The sequence below is a fragment of the Pseudophryne corroboree genome, chromosome 1 (assembly GCF_028390025.1).
Source record: "Pseudophryne corroboree isolate aPseCor3 chromosome 1, aPseCor3.hap2, whole genome shotgun sequence".
NCBI classification, from domain to species: Eukaryota; Metazoa; Chordata; class Amphibia; order Anura; family Myobatrachidae; genus Pseudophryne; species Pseudophryne corroboree.
In genome coordinates, this window is record NC_086444.1 from 849,671,380 (window position 1) to 849,698,086 (window position 26,707).

At 47.7% G+C, this 26,707-nt stretch overlaps 1 long non-coding RNA gene across 2 annotated transcripts in view; it reads left to right on the forward strand.

The window, feature by feature from the left end:
• LOC134955918 (uncharacterized) overlaps nucleotides 1–25,520 on the forward strand; it is a 52,288-nt gene extending 26,768 nt beyond the window's left edge. For both annotated transcript variants that reach the window (XR_010185972.1, XR_010185977.1), the window contains exons 2-3: nucleotides 8,470–8,666; nucleotides 25,261–25,520. This is a non-coding gene — a long non-coding RNA (uncharacterized LOC134955918). The remainder of the gene's footprint in view (nucleotides 1–8,469; nucleotides 8,667–25,260) is intronic.
• The last annotated feature ends 1,187 nt before the right edge of the window (nucleotides 25,521–26,707 follow it).

Below are 26,707 nucleotides of genomic sequence, written 5' to 3' on the forward strand. Positions count from 1 at the left end.
AATTTTCATATCATTGGCTTACTGATAACACAACAGAACACACGGACATTTTTTCAGCGTCACAATGCGTCCACCACAAGCTGATCGACCACAGCGTCGCATTTGTAATGTACAGTGCATCATTAAGACCATGATATCGCGGACGAGCCCTCATCTGTAAATACCAAACTGTTTCCTTACAAATATTTAAAATGCCCCCTCTAATGTATATTGTAGACGCCTGCACATCTTATTACCATCTGCCATGAATGTGCGCTATACATCGCAAAACACTGCATCCCATAAGAGAAAACAATACACCCACACATTATCTGAGTTCCAAAGCTCATTGATGTATATATTTGTTATTAAAAGTATATGTATTCAATATATCACATTGTACAGTATACATATAGGGGGTGATTCCGAGTTGTTCGCTCGCAAGCTGCTTTTAGCAGCATTGCACACGCTAAGCCACCGCCTACTGGGAGTGAATCTTAGCTTCTCAAAATTGCGAACGAAAGATTCGCAATATTGCGAAAAGACTTCTCTGTGCAGTTTCTGAGTAGCTCGAGACTTACTCTGCCAGTGCGATCAGTTCAGTGCTTGTCGTTCCTGTTTTGACGTCACAAACACACCCAGCGTTCGCCCAGACACTCCTCCGTTTCTCCAGCCACTCCCGCGTTTTTCCCAGAAACTGTAGCGTTTTTTCACACACTCCCATAAAACGGCCAGTTTCCGCCCAGAAACACCCACTTCCTGTCAATCACATTATGATCACCAGAACGAAGAAAAAACCTCGTAATGCCGTGAGTAAAATACCAAACTTCATAGCAAATTTACTTGGCGCAGTCGCTGTTGGAACATTGCGCATGCGCAATAAGCGGAAAGTCGCTGCGATGCGAAGAAAATTACCGAGCGAACAACTCGGAATGACCACAATAGTTACATGATTACAATTTATACAGTAAGCAGTTAATACATACAGTTACAGGCCAGCAATACAATTACCATATCTTTCTCATATAAATTCGTCCCTCCATATCACTCTCTCTCTGTAAAATCATGCAGGAACTGGTCTAGAAGCACCTCCATCATCGTCTGGGACAAAACAGCAACTGGCAACTGTGTGTCTCTGTAATGTGTTATCTAGTTTGGGGGAGGGAACTTTCTCATTCATGATGAGTCACTAGTCTGTTCGTATGCTAAACAGGTTCAGCCTTGAAGACATCAAAAGGGGTTGGCCTGAGCTTCCTGTCCACCACCTGTTTCTGTAAATATCTATTGTCCTAATAAAAATGACTTTAGCTTTCATACATTTAATCATAACTATTTGTTGCAATGTCCTACAACTTAATAACAAGTATCAAATTAATCTACACATTAATCTGCTTGCTTTAATACCAAATATGACAGGTGTATCTTGCTTCATTCCAATAATACACATACATGACATTACTCCACTATATAATTTTAAATCGTTATGATGTCTGGCGCTTGATATTATTATAATTATGTACTGTATGAAATAAGTGTCGAATCCATCTCTGTGGCATGTCCGTGTAAATGCGTGTGTTAACATATATTGCTGTGCTCGCTGTGCGTATTTGTAAGTATAGCGACCTATATGTGTGGAGTCTGTATGTTCTTTCTATGTAATATTTTTTTGGACTTCGACAGTAGTTTAGCCCCTTTAGTTATGCCCCCTTTGTAGTTTAGCCCCCAGTAGTAATGCCTCCAGTAGTTTAGCCCCTGTAGTTATCCCCCAGTAGTTTGGGGCCCCTGTAGTTTAGCCCCAAGTAGTAATGCCCCTGTAGTTATGCCGCCAGTAGAAATGCCCCTGTAGTTACACTGCCAGTAGTAATGCCCTCCTGTAGTTTGCCCCAGTAGTTAGCCCCTTTGTAGTTGGCCCCCAGTAATAATGTCCCCCAGTAGTTTGCCCCCAGTAGATGCCCCCCAGTAATAATGTCCCCCAGTAGTTTGCCCCCAGTAGATGCCCCCCAGTAATAATGTCCTCCAGTAGTTTGCCCCCAGTAGTAATGCCCCTTAGGAGTTTGCCCCCAATAAATGACCACCCAGTAGTAATGCCCCCCCAGTAATAATGCCCCCAGTTGTAATACACCCAGTAGATGCCACCAGTAATAATGTCCTCCAGTAGTTTGCCCCCAGTAGATGCCCCCCAGTAAAAATATCCCCCAGTAGCTGCCCCAATAGATGACCCCCCAGTAGTAATGCCCTCATAGATGGCCCCCAGTAATAATGCCCCCAGTTGTAATGCCCCCCAGTAGTAATGCCCCTTGTTGATACCCCCCAGTAGTAATGTCCCCCCATAGTTTGCCCCCAGTAGATGCCCCCGCTGCACTAAGGAAGAAAAAAAATTAAATCATACTTACCGAGCCCCATTCCCGCTTCCAGACCACTGCAGTCCTCCTCTCTTGGTGTCCTCCTCAGCACTATGAGAGAGACGTCATGACCCATAGCGCACGCCGCACAGTGACAGCGCCGGAAGCCGGAGCTCAGTACTGAGCTCCGGCTTTCTGTGAGGAGAGATGGGCGCCCGCTGGTAGCACAATCTCAGCGGGTGCCCATCATCTCCCTGTGCGGCTCCGGGGACGGGGATCGGAGGCCACAATTGACAGGGGGGCACAGGCCCGAGTGCCCCCCCGGATCCGCCACTGTCTGTTGATATACAGCACCTTCTGGAGCATGGAATTGATCGGTGGGGCGTCCCGACTTCCGTAGGATGTCCCATTGTCGTCTGCTTCTTCCACCCGAGTCGCTGCTCCATCTTCCGCATTTTTCCTCGGTCTGTTCAAGACGTATATCTTGTATCTACGTCATCATCTCTGTAATGGCACTGGTGAGAGCCCCGATCGGATCATGACTGGTTTGAACCTGCTGGGTGACAATGATTTTAGACTTTCTGGGTTCGGGCATCAAACATAGTTGCGTCTCCTCACACTCTTCATCCTCGGTCTGCTCAGAGGTTGCCCCATATTCCGTGTCTGTGTTCTGGTTCAGCCCCAGTATGTCCATCGTGGTCTCTTTAAATTCGGGAAAGGTGCAGTCAGGTTTCTGTCGTCTCCACATCCTCAGCTGGGCCCTTATTGCTTCGCTTCGGGCCCCTTCAATAAACAGGTCAGTCAATGTTTCATCAATGTGTTCTACTTCTCGCAGAGTACTAGCTTGAATTGCCTGCATCGCTTCTTGTAGCCCCAAGGCAAAATCCTGCAAGGATTCCTGTGGTTGCTGTTTCTGGGCATATATTCATCCCTTCAATTCCACGATGGACTGGGAGTTAAACATGCTGGCCAGTTTCTTCAGGATCCCTTCGGCCAATTTTTGGTCTGTATCCGACCATGATCAGGCCTCCTGTAACGCAGAGCCCTTTAGCTGGCCGATGACGATCTCTGCCCGTTGCTCCTCACTCAGCGGGTATAACCAGAACATTGAGTATAGCTTTTCCTTGAATTCCCTGAAGGAGCTGGTCCCCTGTGCGTGGGTATCACCCGAGTATGTCGGAAGCCAGTGGGCCCCAAAGTAATAGAGTATGGTGATTGGTGCAGTTGGCATTACCGCCACTGGGGGTGCTGGGTTGGGTGCCTCAGGCGCTCTTCTGCAGCTCAGGGTAGAGTCCGCGGGCTGCAGTTGTCCTCCCACGTCTGATGTGTCTTGCAGTTGTGACATCTCCCCGTTCACAAGGGTATCTGAAATCCTGTTCGTAGACGCCAAGTGAAATCAGACCCTGTGTTGGTGTAGTGCCGTACCTGTATCTCCCAGACGACGAGTAGATTCAACAGCTCTAAAGCCTTCCCCAATACAGAAGCCTGTGGCAGAAGGATGAACACCCCAAGAGATCCTCACAGATAGATAGTAGACAAAAGCACTGTGACAACGATTTATTGTTGCAGGTTTTCACGGGTCACCACTATTAATGAGACTGGGTTATTAAGAACCAAATATAATGTGTACACTATCTGCTATTTTAGGGCTGCAATGGTACCCCAAACGTTTGTATCACATATACGTCCACTGCTTGGCCTGGATCACAGTTATGTCCACGTCCCATCTCCATCGCATCTGAATTTGCGCATGCAGATACACAACAGGTCAGTGAAGAATCTGGGAGTTTTGTGTAACTTTCCGGAACAGCGGGAGACTTTGCTGTTAACTGGGATTCTCCCGCAGGATGTGGGAGGGGAGGCAATGATGGTTTATTTCTAAAGTAGATCTTGTACTCTACCCTGTCACATACATTAGAATGAGCTAGCTGCAAATGTATGGGCTCTCAGTAAAGGGAGCTGCTGCAGTGCATGTGAGTGTGTGGGCAGAGCAGGAAGTTCAGAAGCCAATAGTGAATTTTCGCACAGCGTACACATGCAATCACACACTTGCATGGGGCAAATTTTCACTCCCCTTGGGCGGCGTCTATGATCGCCATCAGTGGACCGACGCGGGTAGGGTCGGCGCTGGACGTCCCCACCCATGCCCTTGGACCGCAAGAGGCAATGTGAGGAACCCCATCAGTGGACGATCGCTGACAGGGTCGGCGCTGGACGTCCCCACCCATGCCAGTGGACAGAGAGAGGAAAGTTGAGGAGGCCCAGCAGTAGATCGATACGGACAGTTTCGGCGCTGGACATCCCCATAGTCGGCGCTGGATGTCCCCACCCTTGCCCTTGGACCACGAGAGGCAAGCTGAGGAGCCCCAACAGTGGAACAACGCGGACAGAGTCGGCGCTGGACGTCCCCACCCGTGCCCTTGGACCGCGAGAGGCAAGCTGAGAAGTCCCAGTGGAACAACGCGGACAGGGTCGGCGCTAGACGTCCCCACCCGTGCCCTTGGACTGCGAGAGGCAACACGAGAGGCCCCATCAGTGGAAGATCACTGACAGGGTCGGCGCTGGACATCCCAACCCATGCCCGTGGATGGCGTGAGGCAAGCTGAGGAGGCCCAGCAGTGGATCGACACGGACAGAGTCGGCACTGGACGTCTCCATAGTCTGTGCTGGACGTCCCCACCCATGCCCTTGGACCGCGAGAGGCAATCTGAGGAGACCCATCAGTGGAACAATGTGGACAGGGTCGGCGCTGGATGTCCCCACCCATGCCCTTGGACCACGAGAGGCAAGCTTAGGAGGCCCAGCAGTGGATCGGCACAGACAGAGTTGGAGCTGGACGTCCCCACAGCCGGCGCTGGACGTCCCCACCCATGCCTTTGGACTGTGAATGGCAAGCTGAGGAGCCCCATCAGTAAAACAACGTGGACAGGGTTGGCGCAGGACATCCCCACCTGTGCCCTTGGACTGCGAGAGGCAAGCTGAGGAGCCCCATCAGTGGACGATCGCTAACAGGGTCGGCGCTGGACGTCCTCACCCATGTCCGTGGACGGCGAGAGGCAAGTTGAGGAGGCTCAGCAGTGGATCAACACGGACAGTTTCGGCGCTGGACATCCCCATAGTCGGCGCTGGACGTCCCACCCATGCCCTTGGACCACGAGAGGCAATCTGAGGAGCCCCATCAGTGGGACAACGCGAACAGAGTCGGCGCTGGACGTCCCCACCCGTGTCCTTGAACCGCAAAAGGAAAGCTGAGGAGTCCAGTCAGTGGAACGACACTGACAGAGTCAGTGCTAGACGTCCTCACCAGTGTCCTTGGACCGCGAGAGGCAAGCTGAAGAGCACCATAAGTGGACCGACGCGGCGACAGAGTCAGTGCTAGACGCCCCCACCCATGCCCTTGGACTGCGAGAGGCAAGCTGAGGAGCCCCATCAGTGAACCGACGCGAAGGCAGGGTCGGTGCTGGACGTCCCCACCCGTGCCCTTGGACCGCGAGAGGCAATGTGAGGAGCCCCATCAGTGGATGATTGCTGACAGGTTCAGCACTGGACGTCCCCACCCATGCCTGTGGACAGAGAGAGGAAAGTTGAGGAGGCCCAGCAGTAGATTGACACGGACAGAGTCAGCGCTGGACATCCTCATAGTTGGCGCTGGACGTCCTCACCTGTGCCCTTGGACCACGAGAGGCAAGCTGAGGCCCAGCAGTGGATCGACACAGACAGAGTCGGAGCTTGACATCCCCATAGCCGGCGCTGGACGTCCCCACCCGTGCCCTTGGACCAGGAAAGGCAAGCTGAGGAGCCCCATCAGTGGAACAACGCGGAAAGGGTAGGTGCTGGACGTCCCCACCCGTGCCCTTGGACCGCGAGAGGCAAGCTGAGGAGCTCCATCAGTGGACCGACGTGGAGACAGGGACGGTGCTGGACGTCCCCACCCATGCTCTTGGACTGCGAGAGGCAAGCTGAGGAGCCCCATCAGTGGACCGACGCGGAGACAGGGACGGTGCTGGACGTCCCCACCCATGCTCTTGGACTGCAAGAGGCAAGCTGAGGAGCCCCATCAGTGGAACAACGTGGACAGGGTCAGCGCTGGACGTCCCTACCCGTGCCCTTGTACCGTGAAAGGCAAGCTGAGGAGCCCCATCAGTGAAACGACGCCGACAGGGTTGGTGCTAGACGTACCCACCCGTGCCCTTGGACTGCGAGAGGCAAATTAAGGAGCCCTATCAGTGGACCGACGCGGAGGCAGGGTCGGCGCTGGATGTCCCCACCCGTGCCCTTGGACCGCGAGAGGCAATGTGAGGAGCCCCATTTGTGGACGATCACTGACAGGGTCGGCGCTGGACATCCCCAGCCATGCCTGTGGACGGAGAGAGGAAACTTGAGGATGCCCAGCAGTAGATCGACACGGACAGCGTCGGCGCTGGACATCCCCATAGCGCGCGCTGGACGTCCCCACCCATGCCCTTGGACCAGGAGAGGGAAGCTGAGGAGCCCCATTAGTGGAACAACGCGGAAAGGGTCAGTGCTGGACGTCCCCACCCATGCTCTTGGATGGTGAGAGGCAAGCTGAGGAGGCCCAGCAGTGGATCGACACGGATAGAGTCTGCGCTGAACGTCCACACCCGTGCACTTGGACAGCAAGAGGCAACCTGAGTAGCCCCATCAGTGAAACGATGCAGAAAGGGTCGGCACTGGACGTCCACACCCATGCCATTGGACCATGAGAGGCAAGCTGAGGAGCCCCAGCAGTGGACTGATGCGGACAAAGTCGGTGCTGGATGTCTCCACACGTGCCCTTGGACAGTGAGAAACAAGCTGAGGAGCCCTAGCAGAGGCCCGACACAGCTAGGTTGCGGCACTAGTTGCCTCCACCCGTGCCCTTGGGGCTCCTCAGCTTGCCTCTCGCGGACCATCAGTGGAACAACGTAGACCGGGTCGGCGCTGGATGTCCCCACTCGTGCCCTTGGACCATGAGAGGCAAGCTGAGGAGGCCCAGCAGTGGATCGGCACTAAGTCAGCATTAACTTTTTGGATGTTAAAATTACGTTGGCCGAAGGTAAATTTAAGACCTCGGTCTATAGTAAACCTACTGATGTTAACAGACTTTTAATGTCTTCGAGCCACCATCCCTAGTCGTTGAGGAATGGACTGCCATATTCTCAATTTTTGCGAGTTCATCGCATTTGTAGCGACTTGAATGATGAAAAAAATTCAGATGGACCTTATGACCAAGAGATTCTTGGAAAGAGGCTACAAGAGCAAATTGCTTCAGTTAGCTAGGGCTAAAGCCATGTTACAGCCCAAAATTCCGGCACCTAAGGCTAGTGACACTGACAGCTTATCTAAAGTAGTAGCATGTGTAACTAATTTTACTACCACCAGTCATCTCCTTACTAAAACAGCTAAGAGGATCTGGCCGGTCATCCAATCGGATGCTGACCTTAATAGTTTGAAATCAAGCAGGTTTATGCCTTGTTATAGGAGAGGGAATAACATTAGGGACATGATAGTACACAATGACATTTCTCAATTATCTATGACTGACACAGGCACTTTTTTGTCCAGAAAACCTGGCAATTACAAGTGCACAGGGTGCACTACCTGTCTATATCTTGAGACAGGAGACTATGTGGTTCATCCCCACACGGTGAAAATAGTTAAAATTAAATAGGTTTTGACCTGCACTAGCAAGTTCGTTGTGTACTGTATTAGGTGTCCATGTGGCCTATTTTATATAGGTAAGACTAGCTGTCAATTAAAGAGCGTATGTCACAGCACAGAAGTGCTATTAAACAAATCTTGGAAGGCAAAAATATTGACCAGCCGGTGGCTAAGCATTTTAAATTACACCAACATGGATTAGCCACTTTACGCTACAAAATGTTAGAGCAGGTACCCTTCTCTAAACGGGGTGGTGACAGGCATAGGATACTATTGCAAAAAGAAGCCAGGTGGATACACCGGTTAAATACGGTATCGCCTAATGGCTTAAATGAAACCTTATCGTTAACATGTTTTCTATAAGAGAGATAGTTTTACACTGCATCCATGTTATGTTATGACGTTTTATTTCCACTATAGATTATAGAGAGTATCTTTGTGTGGATATAGGATAATGTGTAGTTTTGTATTTGTGTTTTTTGTACAGTGATAAAGGCATTCCGGTCCCAGAGTTCCTTTTGTTTATATGGCTTTTAAGTTGTCATGGTGATGGGTTAGTCACGATAGCCGGAAGTGTGCCGTCGTCAGGACAACAGTGTCCGTTGATGATGACGCAACCGGATGTAGGTCCCGGCGTGGACACCGAAGACGCGACACTGGTGGTGTTTCTTAGAGTGTATAAAGGTAAGAGTTTGGGGAGCAGTATAGATTAGACCAAAGCTGAGGATGCCACTAAAGCCATGTACTTGCCCACACGAACAAACCAATACACACCATGCTTTTCACAAACATGCTTCGCATCCATAATTAAAATAAGTAATAAAACAAACTAGTTAACTCTGGTTAGTTTGCAAAGCAACTACACTTTAGGATACATGCATAAACAAACCAGAATTCTGTATTTACCCAGACCTAAGGCCTAATTCACTATGGATCGCTATTGAGACTAAAATAACGATTTTCACAAATTTGCTCTTGCTAAAAATCGCATGTGAAGAGCCGCCCAGAAAGGGTAAAAGACGCCTACCGATGCATTCTCACATCTGCACAGACATTAGCAGATTCGCAATGTATACACAAAACATTAGCACCATCGACAGTTGCAGCTGTCCCCAGCATACTCAAATCAATGACAATGCAGTCGCACCGGGCGCCATGTTTTTGAACAGAGCATTTGCAGATGACGTTAGATACACGCCCCGAAAAACGTCCATGATATGCCTGCGTTTTCCCAACCACTCCCCACAAAAACGCTATGTTACCAACCACGAACGATCACTTCCTGTCAATCAATATATGTTTTCTTTACAATTAGGCTGCATACAAAGTGCAATCGCATTTTACCCTTTGCACACGTGCAATGCATTTTCAGCGCATGCGCAGTCTGCCGACGATCGCTCACTGCATGCAGTTTCACATTTGAAAATGGTAGTGAATCAGACCCCTAGTGGGACCACTGCAGTATGCGTTGTACCACTGCTTACGATTCCACCAAAGCCACAAAGGGGGTAATTCAGACCTGATCGCTCGCTAACGTTTTTTGCAGGGCTGCGGTCAGAACTGCGCATGCGTATGCACAGCAATGTGCCGGCACATCGCATGGGTACAAAGCGGATCGCCGCTCAGCGATGGGTTTATGCGAAGAATCCATTCACACGGGCGATCGCAAGAAGATTGACAGAAAGAAGCCGTTTGTGGGTGTCAACTGACCGTTTTCTGGGAGTGGTTGGAAAAATGCAGGCGTGTCCAAGCGTTTGCAGGGTGAGTGTCTGACGTACAGGCTGAAGTGATCACAGCTGCTGAGTAAGTCCTGGGCTACTCAGAAACTACACAAGATCTTTTTGTACCGCTCGGCTGAACATGCGATCGCACACTTGAACAGCTAAAATACACTCCCTGGTGGGTGGCGACTATGCGAACACAGGACTGCAAAAAACAGCTAGCGAGCGATCAGGTCTGAATTACTCCGACAGAGCAAAGAATGTTCCAGAAGCAGAGCTACTGTACAGTATATTCCTCTATTTTGATTAAAATTAACATATTAGGTTTAAATATTAAACATTTGCTTGTGGTTCTCATACAATGATTGTTACAGTGTCATGAAAAATTTACTTAAAATTAAGAAAAAAATAATAATGGAATATTCAGATGAAAACAACCATGAAGTTAGCGTTCTATAATACTGCCTGAGCCGCTCTCAGTAAAAGCCAGCCGCAACGCTTTAAGATGTGTTACAGCTCATCTTGGTAGTACAAGTGCGACTGCCACCAATTTATACAGGCGCTGCCTTACCTGTAATACTGTACCTAGGCCCTGCACAAATTCTTCTCACAGCTAACAACTTCACATCAAGCTGGGATAACACATACAGGTGTCAGCAGTGGGTGTCCAAGGCAAAAATAAGACCAATTTAGATTATTTGATGGGGCTGCACAATGCTATCGATCTTCAACCGATATCAGCTATACCTGTAATTGTCCAGTATAGTCTTTAAATGTCAGTATCAAATATGGTCCTCACACCCCCCCATCACCCCCCAATCCTGCTTTCAGGATTTCTGAGTCACCTTTACATGATTTAAAGAAATCTTGAAATCATGAGCTGTTAGCACAGACAACAACTTATTTAGACCTCAGATCTCAGGCATCTGAGCATCAGTTACTGGGGGAGCTAAGAGAGTCAGGGAGATATTGTGGGAGCCCCCACCACCACCCCCTTCTCTCGTTCACTGGGGAGATCAGGCAGCAGGAAGAGGATGATCTTACCATGGCCACGTTCCTGCAGTACCGTAGTCCTCCTCTCCAGCCCCTGCCCGTGGGAAAGAATGCTGGTGAGTGGTGAATAGCACCAGTCAGGGGAGGTAGTTATAGACTGCATCACAGAGGGAAGGGGCGGGCCTTGAGCCCCCGTCATTGCACGCATGTCAGAACTGCCTCTCCTGACATTGTTTTCAATTCAGAAATACTGTCTGGTGTGCAGCTCCGCCCCCTAGCTTTAAGCAGTTTCTGGTTAAGCTATTATTGCCTCTCCTCTCTCCCTTTGTACGAGCAGTGAGCACAGCAACTCCATATTGCAATGGAAACAGCAGATGTTAATGGTGCCCATACACTTGTGCGATATCCCGCAACGCAAAATTGCGGGGCATCGCACCTGAACTGCCAAAGTGATTACCATGCGTTCATGCGATAGATCGCATGGTAATCACGTGATGGGCACATCACCGCCGAGTGGGAGCGGCCTCCGTCCGCTCCCGGCGGGTGCCCATCGCACATCGCAGTGCGATATATAGCATGTGTTTTTAAAAACACATGCGATCGTACTGCGATTCGATAAATATTAAGTGCAGCACATACTATCTTGAGACGCGAGATTCAACCGGCGTGCCCGCGCATCGCGTCGAAAGGTACCCAAAATGTGCATACAATCCTTCGATTTCTATCAAAGATGCGGTCGAAATCGAAGGTTAGCACCGATTATCTCACAGGTGTATGGGCACCATTACACTGATCTGTGTTATAACAGAGATCAGTGGAAAATCAGCTATTTGCATAGGTGTATGACAGGTGAAGCTCTGCCTCCCTTGCCTCCCCTGACTGCACGTCCCTGGCACTAGCCCTATGGCAGGAGCAGTTTGTCCATATGACACTTCAATAAGTGTGGGCCCAATTTGCCACATTTTAGCCTGGGATGCAAAAATACAGCACCAGTTCTTGGCCAGCAGCCCCTCCTTAAAAAGTGTTTTTTAGTATATAACACGGAGTGATTATCAAAGGGCGAAAAGCCCCTATGCTAGAGAAAACTGATGTTTTTGCTTGCTAAAGGGCTTCTTTCATTTGTCCTATCACAGTGATATGGAATTAATTATGGGGACTTTTTTTTAATAAGTAGGTTGCTTAAATGATACAGAAACTGTAGTTTCTAGATGGTTTTAGGTGTATATTGATTTAGGGAGTAAGTCCCTAAATGCAGACAGGACCTGCTGCTGGGGGAAGGAGGGTTAGGGTGGTCCACTATTAATGCAGTTGATGAAGAGCATAGAGTAATGGAAATACTCAGTGCCGGTTCTAGCGGCGGGAGAGGCGTGCAACTGCACGGGGCGCCTGCAGCTGAACTTTTCCCTGGTTCCTACTGCTCCCCCTCCTCCCTGACAGAGTACTCCACTCGAGGGGGCGGAGTTTCACGGAATGATGCATTTGCGTCGTGACGTCACAATGCAATGCGTCATTTCTCGAAACTCCGCCCCCTAGTGGAGTAATATGACAGGAAGGAGAGGGGAGCAGGGGAGCGAGCGGGCACCAGGAGGCTGACACCCCTGGCAACCAGCATTACCCACCCCTAGCAAACAGCATTACCCCTGGCAACCAGCATGACACCCGTCCCAGAGCATGAAACCCCTGGCAACGAGCAAGGGTCACAGAGCATGAAACCCCTGGCAATAAGCAAGACACCCAGCCCACGAAACCCCTGGCAATGAACGAGCATGATACCCTGCTCATGAAACTCCTGGCAATGAGCATGACACCCAGCGCGAGTCCCTTGGCAACGAGCATGTAATTTAAAAGTTATTAGACGCTTTACTGTAGGGCATAATGTATCACGTGCATTGCGGTAAGTGGCATAATATGGTGCAGGGGGCATAATATGGTGGAATTTATTTTTTTCCCCGTGGTGGCCGAGGTCTGTTGGTGCAGGGTCAAAAACTCAAAAACTGGGGTATAAGTTAGTCTTTGTGAGGCCATGCCCATTTTAGCTAGGTCACGCCCTCTCACTGGGAGCAGCATGCAGATATTTTTTTTTTTTAATCTATGGGGCGCATTTTTTTATGTCAATGTGTGTGTGGGGGGGGGGGGCACACATTTTTAAATCTCGCATTGGGAGACAAATTGTCTAGAAACAGCCCTGGAAATACTGTATGTTGAAGAATGCTGCATGTTATCTGCCATATTGGGGGTCATTCCGACTTGTTCACACGCAGCAGTTCTTCGCTGTAGTGCGAACGGGTCGGGACACACGTCATTGCTGGGCAGCAACGCCGCCAGCGCAGAAAGTGATCGCAGCGCCGATCGCATGAAGACTGGCAGGCGGGAGGTGTTCCGGGGCGGCAACTGACCGTTTTCAAGGCGTGGTGAGGCGAACGCAGGCGGATCCAGGCGTTTGGAGGGCAGATGTCTGACGTCAATCCCGGGACCTTCGTCGCTGGATCCGTCGCGCAGGGTAAGTAACTTTTTAGCATAGCAGGGCTGCACAAGTGATCACTGCCCTGCTATGCTAAAATACACTCCTAATAGGCGTCGTCAAGTTGATTGCACAAGCAGCAAAAAGTTGCTACGTGCGATCAACTCGGAATGGGGGCCATAGTTCCTGCATTGAGGGTGGAGCAGGAACAAGTATATTATAGCGCCTGTATGAAGAAAGTCTTCACTGCATGGAAGAAACAGTAAAGATTTCAACAAATGTAGCCGCATAGGAAGCCCGCAGCCGCATCAAGTGCTTCTAACTCACCGGATGCCGACCTGAATGTGTTCTGTATGAGCCCGCTCCTGACAGCGCAGGGCACTCTCTGCTGTTTCACACAGCGGGAGCCTTGCTAGAACCAGTCATTGGATTTGATGCCCCCCTTGCTCTCACCAATGAAGTTACTTTATGTTCCACCACGTGGAGGAAGAAGATAGGAACACAGCCCCTTCTGTCATAACAGCAATCATCATCCGACTCCTCTCAGAAAACAAAGGGGAGGCACGTTGGTATATTCAGGCTTCTGTGGCCCATGTAGCAGCCATACACCGGCCCAAAACACTCCAATAAGGATCAGCCTGGGGGACATGTTTCCCCCTGCCCCCAGAGTCCAGCCCACTTTTGCTCACACCCTATTACATTCCCCCCAAAGTGTTATACTCCTGCAAGATACACTGCCAGGGTTTGGTACTGCAAGAGAGTATCTCGGGAGAATCTGACCAAGAAACTGGTACACCCAACTTGTACTCCCCACCCCGAGGTACCACTAAAAAGTAATAGATGTTGGCATATGTAGTTTGATGTAGTGATTACAGTTGAATTGCTATATACCAAAATCTGAAAGTTACAATAATTGCTTTCTTTTTAATAAATGTGTGTTAGGTTATCTATAAGTAAAGGCAAAATTAACATCAGATAGAAATTTGAATTGACTGAATTTGTGAATTTGATTAATACTTGAATTTAATACTTTAGTTTCTCTACTCAACCACTTTTGAATAGAAGACAAGAGATTTTCCTCATATCTAAGATATTTATAGGTCATTTAAGGGTCACATTCAAGATAGTACATTTAACAGTGAATTTTTCACCAAACGATCAGTCTAGCAAATACTGTATCATGGGGAAAGGGTGTATTGAGCTTTTCAATTCAAATTTTCACATTCCTCCCATTCTTTTCAATATCCCGAAAGGGCATTTTATTATCTTATATGTATATTTTCAATTAAATTGAATAAAGAATATTTTATTCTAATTAACATTATTACTGTTTGAATATTTAATAACATACAGTATGTGTTTGTTTTACTATTACAGTAAATACCAGGGGTAGCCAAACTCCATCCTCTAGGACCCCTAACAGTTCATGTTTTCCAGAACAACTGCAGATCTTTTAAAATGTATCAGTTAGTATTGACCTGTGCACCGTTAGGAGATTTAGAAAACATGAACTGTTAGTGGTCCTTGAGCTCTGAGTTTGGCCACCCTTTCTGGACATTGACACTTAACACAATGCAACCTACAGTATAACTGAAATATTAGCACAGGGGCATAGACTTTCCAAAGAAGGGGTAAACTTTTATTTCAATCGAAATGAGGGGCAGAGAAATCATACCCTTAACTACCCAGTCAAAACAGAATCGGGGATTAGAATAACTATTAAAGAGGCAATGTTGTCCCAGATAACAACACTCTTAGATGCCGACCTCTGGGATGGAGCTGAGGGAACTGACCTAAGAGGGTGCTGGGATGCTGATCTCTCCGGTAGTGCTAGGGGCACTGACCTCAGATGGTGCTCAGGGAATTGATCTAAGATGGTGCTGAGGTGCTGATCTCTCAGATGGTGCAGAGGGTGCTGACCTCTAAGATGGTGCTGAGGGTGCTGACCTCTCAGATGGTGCTGAGGGTGCTGACCTCTCAGATGTTGCTGGGACCCTCTGGCCTGACAGATTGTGCTTAGGCCGGCTGGCCTGGTAGATGGTGCTGGGGGCCTTCTGGCCTGCCTGATGGCTTCAGGGTCCGTCTAGCCTGTCTGATGGTGATGGGGGCCCACTGGCCCATCAGATGGCACTGGGAGCCAGCTGTCTGTCAGATGCCGCTGCTGTCTGATGCCACTTCTGGCCCCCAGACCTGTCTGATGGTTCTAGGGGGGCCCTCTGGCCTCTCTGATGGTGCTGGGGGGGGGGCTCTGGCCTGTCTGATGGTGATGGGGGGCCCTCTGGCCTGTCAGATGTTGTTGGGGGGGTCCTCTGGCCTGTCAGATGGTGCAGGGGGCTCTCAGGCCTGTCAGATGGTACAGGGGGTTCTCTGGCCTGTCAGATAGTGCAGGGGCCCTGCTGGCTTGTCTGATGGTGCTGGGGGCCTTCTGTCCTTTCAGATGGCGCTAGGGGCCCTCTGGCCTGTCAGATGGCGCTGAGAGCTCTCTGGCCTGTCAGAGGGCACTGGGAGTCAGAGGGCACTGGGAGCCCTCTGGCCTGTCAGATGGTGCTGGGGTCCCTCTGGCCTGTCAGATGGCACTGCTTTTGGCCTGTCTGATGGTGCTGGGGGCCTTCTGGCCTGTCAATTGGTGCTGGGGTCCCTCTAATATTTATGATGGTGCTGAGGGCCCACTAGCCTGTCTGTTCGCACTGGGAGCTAACTGGCCTTTCTGATGGCGCTAGGGGCCTTTTGACCTGTCTGATGGCTCTGGGTGCCTTCTGGATTGTCTGATGGCACTGTGGTCTTCTGGTCTGTCTGATGTTGCTGGAGGCCCGCTGGCCTGTCTGATGGTGCTCAGCCGAATTGAGATTAGTAGACTCCCCAGGGAATCAAGAAAATCACATCTATTCCACAGAATGTCCATGACATTTAGGGATAGTCAGCAAGTATGCATTGGATAAGTACTTGGCTGGTTGCTAAGTACTTGGTTAAATGAGGAAGTAGTCCTGGAGAGACTAAGTAAAGTTAAGATAAATAAATAAATCTCCTGGGCCGAATAGACTTCACCCCAGGGTTCTTATGGAACTTAATTCAGAGCTATCGAGGCCCTTATACTTGACTTTCAATGAGTCAATTACATCAGGAATGATACCGATGGACTGGCGTATAGCAGAGGTGGTCCCAATATTTAAAAAGGGAATTAAAACTAATCCCAATAACTATAGACCAGTAAGTTTGACATTTATGGTAGGGAAAATACTGGAAGGTATAATAAGGGATGGCATTGAGGGGGCGTGGCTTGACTGGAGAAGAGAGCAGACGTGTATCTGCTGGCCTCCTCTTTCCAGTGCACTATTTATCAATATCTTGCAGGCTTCCCCTCTATATATCCTCCCCAGGGGCTCCCCTTCCCTCCCTGCAAGCTTCCTAAGCCCTGCAGTGACAGCCGCAGAGCCGGGGAGCAGTTTTTACTGCTCTCGCCGGTTGCGGCCTATACATCCCCGGAAGCCGGGGACTCGCGTACTCCCGGCGCCCGCGATTCGAGCTCCACGGCGGAGACGCGGCGCCGGGAAGCGGCGCGGACCCCACACAGGAGCGCCGGACCATCTGGGAGTCTTCCCCTGACCCCCTGGGTTGATACCCCCTGGGGCAGCAGGCCGGGGAGACGCCTGGAGGCAGGAGAGAGCAGTGGGTCCGAGGCCCAGGGAGAAGCGGCGGCCATCTTTGATGCACCTAAAGAAGATTACCTGAGGTAGCTGTGTGCCTGTGTATCTGTGGGGGTCCCTGGTCTAGGGCTACACCAGGATTGGTGGCCCTCTGGCACTGTTCTCCCCCTGCTCCTACTCTGGGGCCCCTGTTGAGGAATTTGTGCTTGCACCTGTGAGGGGAGAAATAGCCTTTTACTAGGCACTAATACTTAATATTGCAACTGCACCATCTAGTGGCCTCTGGGTGTAACAGCACACTTTTCTCAAACAGTGTGCTGGATATAAAATACATATTGCTCTGCAGAATTTATAGGACCGCAGATATCCCGTCACCCGCCGGGACGATCGGCCGCGATGTCCTTATGGTTGAATAGCCAAGATATTATGAAGTGATCGCTCTGAGATACCTCTGCCTACACCCGAATGTTCCTATGACATGATATGACAACTTGACTTTTGCGTGGACCCCTCCTCGATTGATACCCCAGAAGCCGCGTGCCTCCCGTTCTTCTACTTCTGTCACTCAGCGCTGCCATGCCTCCAAAGAAAAATAAGGCCGCTAAAACTCTCTCCCAGGTGGCGTTCTTTAAACCTTCTCCTCAGGCCGCTAAAGCAAAGGATGCACGGGGTGGTATCTCTAAACCTGCTGCCCTGGTGCCCTCGCCATCTAGAGACACGTCTGCCCCTACCACAGCACCCCCCCGCTCCATCAATGATGGTGACTCGCTTACGGTGGGGGCTATGAAACATCTCCTGACACAATTTAAGGATAAAGTCGCCGCAGAATTCAGAGCGACTATGAAGGAATGTCAGAGATCTATCGACGAGATAGGTGGCCGCACCGATCACCTAGAAACGAAAATGGGTGAGGTGGTGTCGTCGCACAACGACCTGATCTCTTCTCATGATCTGCTACAAAATGAGGTCACGGCACTCAGGGACAAACTCTCGGATATTGAGGACAGAGCGAGACGTAACAACATAAAGCTACGTGGTGTCCCGGATGCCGTCGCTAATAGCGCCTTAAAAGATTTTGCAGTGGACCTCTTCAGCAAACTCCTTCCCTCGTTCCGTTCAGCGGACTTTCTACTTGACCGTATCCATAGGCTCCCTAAAGCCAGGAACGCTCCAGACGGGGTCCCCCGGGATGTCCTTATGAGGTTACACTACTTCCACGTGAAGGAGGCGATCCTGAAAGCTGCTAGACCCTCGAATACTGCATCGGAGGCTTTGGGCTCACTTCAGATATTTGGAGACCTGTCCCCCGCAACTTTAGCGAAACGGCGCTCTCTTTACCCCATCACATCAGTGCTACGTAAAGAGAACATTCTATACAGATGGGGATATACCACTAAGTTGCTTATCTTCCGAGAAGGTTCTACTGTCGTCATAACGAATGTCGAGGAGGGGAAAAAGATCCTAGCATCATGGAACTCTGCAAGCTCTTCTACACACACCTCTCCCGAGCGGGGCCTTCAGCGGGACTGGGCCTCTTCGGCTGCAGAACTTTGAGAATGGTTTGATTTACTACACTTGCATTGACTTCATGTCTTCTGATTGGTTTGTAGTGTCATATTTCCTACGTTGCACCAGTACCTTGGCAACTGTTTGATGAGGGTGCCTATGCGATAGCTGTGTGTTATTAGCATGTTTTTCAGTGATGCCTTCTCTCTGTTGATTTACTGTTAGTTGCCTGTCTCTGCTGCCACGTCTGCCGCCCGCATTTCTCTGTCGGCCGGGAACTATACCCGAGTCTCCTTTAATTCCGGTGGCGGTCGGGGGGACCAGAGATGGAGTGCCGAGGAACTACAATTTGTTTAATCTTGGTTCGGGTGCGGGCAGATTAACCACTACCCCCCACAGTTTAACTCTGAGTCGCCATGGTTAGGCGTCCACATGTGCCCCCGAGAGGGGTTATTGTTCTGTTTCTTCTTTCTGTTATCCTTCATCTTTTGTGTCCTTTCTCTCCCTTTTCCTCTTTATTTGTCCGGAAACGTTACATACACTTTTTACTTGCCAGTTGGTTGTCGACAGTTATGCAATCCCCGACAGTTATACAAAATGGTTAACATTGTTTCTATAAATGCAAAGGGTCTTAATTCCCCACACATTAGAAATATTGAAGGGCGAAGAAAGGCATCCGTTAGATTAGCACTTAATTATTTCCATAAACTTAAAGCTCAAATCATAGCCGTCCAGGAGACTCACTTTATTAAATCAGCCCCTCCTAGGTTTACTAATGGGAGATTTCCCCACTGCTACCTAGCCAACCGGCCAGCAAAGAAGGCGGGGGTGGCAATTTTGATATCTCAGCACTGCACGTTTTCCCTCACTTCGCAATACTGCGACCCTGAGGGGAGAATTCTAATTTTGGTTGGCACTCTTGAAAATAAAGAGGTGACATTAGTTTCTTGCTACGCTCCCAACAACAAGCAACTAGCATTTTGCAGGAAACTTTGCGCTAAGGTGCAACAATTGGCTAAGGGCGCTTTACTCCTAATGGGGGACTTTAACTTGACCCTGGACCCTCTAGTTGATAACTCTAGTAAGCGGCCCTCGCTCTCCAGTCAGCTCCATAGGAATGCAAAGGGCTTTAGCCAGCTACTGGCGGAATATAATCTCTTAGACCTCTGGCGCGTTAAACATCCAATGGACAGAGATTACACGTTTTTCTCCCCGGTGCACGACTCCTATTCTAGAATAGATCTAGCATTAGCAGACAAGTGGACTCTACAGTCCATCCATAAAATCTCCATCCTCCCCATGTCCTGGTCGGATCACTCCCCACTATACATCGAATGGGACATAAATAGTAGAAAGGTTTCCCCGGCCCCCTGGCGCTTGGGTAAACTCAGTCTTCTTCAGCCAGAGACCACGCAGGCGATCCAAACCACTTTGGATCATTATCTCTCTGAGAACTCTCCTCGGGAGACATCTATTTTCACATTCTGGTGCGCCCTCAAAGCAGTAACACGAGGGACGGCGATTCAAACTGCGGCTAAGCTTAAAAGGGCATATCGTAAGAAATTAGAACAAGCTGAGCTCACGGTCGCTTCCCTGGAGAGTTCTCACAAGGCACATCCGCACGATAAAGCCCTCCTTAAGTCATTGAAAGAAGCAAGGGAGGCGGTAAATGTTTTCTATCTAGCGGAGGTCCAACGCAACCTACATAGACTGAACCAAAAATTTTATGTTTATGGCAACAGAGCTGGTAGATTACTGGCGAGGAAGCTGAGGGGTAAGAGGGCGAAAGAAAAAATCCATATTGTCCACTCAGATAGGGGTAAGAGAGTCTACGATCCTGACGAAATTGCAAATGTTTTTGCATCCTATTACTCTAAATTATACAACCTAGGGGGGGATCCTTCTACTTTTCAACCTACAGACACAGATATTCAGAATTTTCTGAGTAACTTTCCTCTCCCCTCGCTGTCGTCGGAGTCATGTAGCTCACTCAGTGCGCCTTGGACTTTAGCCGAAGTTGAAAAGGCTATTGACTCCCTTCCAGCAGATAGGGCCCCGGGACCTGATGGTTACCCCTCCGGTTTCTATAAATCCTTTAAGGAGAACTTGGCCCTGGTGCTCTTGACAGTGTTTAATGAAGCCTCAGAGGCTGGCCACTTCCCCAAAGAGATGCTGGAAGCTCAAATCATCACCATTCCCAAACCGGGAAAAAGCCCTACCTCAGTCCAAAATTTTAGACCAATTGCTTTATTAAATACGGATCTAAAAATCTATGCCAAATTAATTGCTAACCGTATCAGTCCCCTTCTCCCTTCCCTTATCAACCCTGATCAAGTGGGCTTCGTATTAAACCGTCAGGCCCCGGATAATACGCGTAGGGTGATTAATGTTATTGAGCACTCTGCCTGTAGAGGAGAACCCCTCCTAGTTTTGTCTCTGGACGCCGAAAAGGCGTTCGATAGATTGAACTGGGATTTTATGAGATTAACTCTGGACAAATTTGGCTTTTCTGGAAGGATCTTAGACTCTATCCTGGCTCTCTACTCCACACCCAGTGCGCGGGTCTTTGTTAACGGATGCCTTTCTTCGCCCTTCAATATTTCTAATGGCACGCGACAGGGCTGTCCGCTATCTCCTCTTATTTTTGCATTGGCGATAGAACCGTTGGCTGCCTGCATTAGATCCCGGGACTCGATTAGAGGCCCGGTTATAGGGGGCATTTCCCACAAAATTAGCTTGTTTGCGGACGATATTCTGCTATGTCTTTCTGAACCCGAGGCTTCCTTGCCAGTTCTTCATGACGTCCTACAAACTTACTCGAATGTTTCCTTTGATAAATTAAATACAAATAAGACTGAAGCCCTCCCACTCAATATAACCCCGACTGTGGTCTCTAGGTTGAAGGACTCGTACAAATATGCCTGGAAGTCCTACTCTTTGAGATATCTAGGAATTAATTTAACCAGAGAAGATAATTTGATCGAGTGTAATTATGCCCCGTTATTAAAAGCATTTGCGGAGCTGACTGGGGAGTGGATGCTACAGGAGGTGTCTTGGTTGGACAGGATTGCTGCTGCCAAGATGGTCCTGTTGCCGAAATTAATGTACCTGTTTCGCGCCATACCAAGGCCCCTTCCCAGACTCTTCTATAATAAATTTAATCAGGTCCTGATCAGATATGTGTGGGGAGACTCTAGACCAAAAATTGCAAAAAAAACTCTCATTCTGCCCAAACTGTCTGGTGGGGTAGCTTTCCCAGATATAGAAAAATACCATGCTGCATGTCTGATGAGTCCGTCTAGAGACTGGTTCGACACCTCGAGCCCGAAACCTTGGGTTATCCTGGAAGCTTCATGCTTAGACGCTGTTTCTCTCCCTGATCTGTTTTGGTTACCACTGTCTGCTGCTCGGAGTAGGGCCGGATCCTGCAAGTCTATTAAAACGACCCTAGATTCATGGCATAAACTAGTGCTCTCTTCGGAAGAGATTAATTTACCTGCTCCCTGCCTGTCGTTATCTGCTCTTATGTCATCGATTCCTAATATCTCCCTAGAGGAGTGGATTCGAAAGGGGCTCTTTACTGTGGGTGATTTATTTGTAGGCGACGGCTTGATGTCCTTCTCTCAACTGCAAGAGAGATTTGGGATTCGGACTCAAGATTTCTTCAAATACCTGCAGGTGAGAAGTTGGTTACACTCATTTACTCCCCCACATCTACACAAATCTTCTCTTCCGGCTTATATAATAAGCCGATTGAAATCGTCCTCGCATAAATATGGGATTACGTGGTGGTACCAATTTCAATTAACTAATGGCCCACAGACAAAATTAAAAGCTCAGTCTTTATGGGAAAGAGATTTGAACAGGTCCTTTGTTGATGCAGAGTGGGACAGTATATTTAAATCTTGTTTTAAAGTCTCCAAATGTGTTAACCACTCTGAAATGTTCTACAAGCTTATACAGAGGGCCTACTTTACCCCTGCAAAACAACACAGGATCTGGCCTTCACAATCTAAATCATGTTGGAGGAAATGCGGCTCTACGGGGGATATCTTTCATATCTTCTGGGCATGCCCAAAGGTACAGCCTCTTTGGAGAGAGGTTTTACATATGGCTAGTACAGTGTTAGGGTTCAACATCCCCATTGACCCAGCTTTAGCGCTATTCCATTTATGCGTTGATCGCCTCGCCGTAGGTGATCGTTACGTCTTGGGACATATCTTGATAGCCACTAAAGCTGCTATAGCACAATTGTGGAAGTCTGAGAATATTCCTACCTTAGAGTTTATTAAAAATAAAATTCATAAACATTTCATTTTCGAAACAGCGGAGGCTAAATACTCTTCCTCGGCTAACTCTATTCACCTGAAATGGTTAGGATGGTCCGACTATAGGAGTAGAGAGGGTAGGCTAACTGTTTATAGCTCTCCAATTGATGTGTCTGTGCTTTACCCATCCTAGATTGACCTCTACAAGAATGTTGTGCTATCAGGTATTCTCTAAGTATAATGCACTTTAATCCTTATTGTTCTTTTTTTTTTCTCTCTTCTTCCATCTCTTTTCTCAATGCTTTCTCCTCCACACGTACTTGTAAGCTTAATGTAGCCAATTGTATATTCATCCAACTGTGCACTGTTTAGACTCTGTATATGGTAACCATTCTGGACTTCCCCTGCGTTTCCCCTACCCCTATTTCTTTTTTCTGTTCCCCATTTCTGTGTGTAAACCCTTCAATAAAAATTTAATGTTTAAAAATAAAATAAAAAATAAGGGATAGCATTCTGGAGTACTTGGATTTCTCCAAGGTTATTAATGGGAATCAGCATGTCAAACAAACCTATTTAGCTTCTACGAGGAAGTGAGCGATAATATTGATCAGGGTAAAGCAGTAGATGTGGTCTTTTTAGACATAAGAGACTTATTTTCATATTAAGTAAGCTTGGGGTAGGAAACGCTATTTGTACTTGGGTGAGTAATTGACTGTATAACAGGGAACAGCGAGTGGTGGTTAATTGGATGTTCTCTGAATGGGCCTCAAAGCTTAGTGGAATACCTCAGGGTTCTGTACTCGGGCCACTATTGTTTAACATATTCATTAATGACCTAGGAGTGGGCCTGGAAAGCACATTGTCAATTTTTGCTGACGATACTAAACTGTGTAGAGTAATTAATTCAGACAAGGATGTTGAGTCTCTACGTAATGACTTAACTAGACTAGAGGTCTGGGCAGACAAATGGAAAATGAGGTTCAATATAGATAATTCCAAAGTGTACAACTTTACATATTAGAACAATCAGGCAGCCTATAAATGAAATGGGGAAAACGGTAGTTGAAAAAGATTTGGGAGTGCTCATCCATAATAGACTTAGTAGCAGTACGCAATGTCAAAATGCAGCAACAAAAGCAAATAAGGTGTTAGCATGCATTAAATGGGGAATGGAGACAAGGGATCAGAGTGTAATCCTGCCTCTGTTTAAATCATTGGTACGGCCACACCTAGAATATTGTGTACAGTTCTAGGCACCTCACTATAAAAAAGATATCTTGGAACTCAAGAGGTTTCAGAAGCAAGCCACCAAACTGGTTAAGGGGTTAGAGGCACTGAATTATGAGGAAAGACTTACAAGGCTAGATATGTTTACACTGGAAAAGAGGCAGCTGAGAGGGGACATTATTAACATTAATAAATACATAAAGGGACAATACAAGGATTTACTCGAAGATCTATTTAGGAAAAAAAACGCTACACAGGACACATGGACACCCCCTGAGGTTAGAAGAGAAAACATTTCATACACAACGGAGGAAAGGGTTCTTCACAGTAAGAGCAGTCAGGATTTGGAATTCACTAATAGAAAAGCTAGTAATGGTGGACAAAGTCAATAAGTTTAAAAATGGATTAGATAAATTCCTAACTGAAAGAAATATCAAAGGATACAGTATTTAAATGATGTAAAATTTTATTTAAAAACAAAATAAAAAAATACATTTTATAGTACAGGTTGAACTCGATGGACATTTTGTCTTTTTTCAGCCTCATCGACTATGTAACTATGGATACAGGTAAGCTAATGCTTGTGTGTAAGACACAATAAAGCTGTTGTCCTACTTAAGGGAAAATAAATTTAATGGGACAATAGTACAATCTAATGGTGGGTTACCCTGTACAATCATACATCAGTACATTTTATTTTTGTTATTTCTATTTACTGTACCAAAGTTCCAAGTGATAATAAATAAATACATAAATAATAATTAAATAAATACATAAAAATGTCAACGTCTAAAAATGTTTAAATAATTTCACATGCAGGAAATTCTGACAATTATACTGTAGGTTTGTTTTATTTTGTACTGTGGGACAAATAAATAATGACAAAAAATATGTATAAAGAAAGTTGCAGACTGTTTATTGATGTAACAAGTCACAGGGATAGTAAAGGAAAAATTTAAAATGAAACAGTAAGTTTCTAGCACCATCTAGTGGGTAATGTGGAACTGACAACCTTCCTTGTTAATAGCCAAACGGGCATATTTATCAATATTTTGTTTAGTAAAATAATGTGAAAAGGGGTGTTTTTTATTTTACCATCACCTAAATGTACTAATAGGCAACTGGAGGAAAATTCGCTAAATACTCCTCCAAGCCGCAAATTTGCATCTTATTTTTAAAAAGCAGATCACATTTGCCATACTCGTATTGGGAAATGCGATCTGCGTGAATTTACGGAAAAAATATTGTTAGAAAATACCAGAGACAGCCCTGTGATAATAACGTTATTTTCAGACAGTGCTAAGAGGGCTTTCCTCTGGCTTTCCAGGCTGATCTTTGAATCCCTGTGATCAGCCATGTGTGTCTGATAGATGCACCAAGCGACCAGTGATCAGTGATTGGTGAGCTCCAGTTGTAATGCCCAGATAGATTTAACAGGAATGTACCTTTTCTCCACAGGTCCCTCTCCAATTCCAAAGACGGGCTAATAGCTGAGGTCCGAACAGCAGGAACAAGAATACTTCTCCGATATGGCCTTTTTCCGTATTTACCAGATATACCAGCAAAGTCCAAGGAATGCGACACTGATGACCATTAAATATATTTTATTATACTGGAAAAGACGGTTGCAGACCTCGTTCTTATCATACAGTGTTCAATTTGCACATATAAGATCAACCTTAACCTTTAACAATTATACTCTTCCTATTATACCTATAGGATGCAAATCTAGAAGTAAGTTATGGTTAGTACCTTACACAAATTATAGGTTAATACACTCCTCCCTTCACTAATCAGCAATACTGGTGTATAATAAACAATTTACTATGGCTCATTCGAGTAACCTTCCGAATGGTTTCTAACCTTTTCTTATATTAAATATTCGCCCCAATATGCTGTTTCCCTAAGTTCAACCTCACCCCCAGTTCAGCTGTTAACTTTAATGGTGGTGCACGTTGGGTACCATACTCTGCAGATTTTCCGGTAGGGTTAAGGAACATGCGTTGTGGCGGTGGAATCTCAGAGGACTTATCCCCTCTATTCTGCGAGTCCTATGGTGACTCTATTCTCACTGACAGGGATATTAATTTGAGTACGAATAAGTATATAACCGCTGACTGCCCTCCAGTAGACTATTCTGATGAGGATTTTGACACAGTCACTCAGGGGAATATGATGCAGGACTCACTTCGGCTTGCACTATCTCTACGCTGGTTTCCTCTCTAAGTAGCTGGACGAACGTGATCTGGGCGATAACGTACTCTTTTGCGCGTCTGTATAAATATATGGGAGCTCTCACACTGATGCAGGTGGCAAGCTAGCAGCGTCGTGTCTCACCCTTGACTGACAAGTTCGTGCAGTGTTAAGGTTATCTCCTTACAATGGCTTGCCTAACTCCCTCAGGCTGTATGTTCTCTATTCTTGTTAACCGGACTGCATAACATAGGGTCCTGTCAGTGTGGTGTGGTGAATGACAAGATTTTTACAATACCTCTCCTGCCGTTATCCAGCTCCTGTCAGTCCAGTTTCTCCAACCTCCGGTATCCGGAATAAGAGCTGATGCTGCGGGGATACTGTGGTGTCTCTGTCATCAGCTCCACTCTCTGCTGATCCTCAGAGTTGCACCCTGTCACCCTCGACTTAGCCACACTCCGGACAACAGGGAGGGTCTTCACCTCAGCGTCCGCTGGTTCCGCCCCCGTCTCCGCCTCTGCTAATTACTCCGCTTCTCCCCTTTGGGATGCTTGCACTCTCGACGGGGAAAGAGGCGCTGCTGTCGTCTCCCGGAGCTCGGTAAGGTTTTTCTCCTGCGCCACTCTGTCCGCGCTCACTCTCCTCAACCGCCGGCACAGCTCACCTCTTTTATCTCCTCGTCCGTCAGTGCCCGGATCCTTCCCGCCCGGGC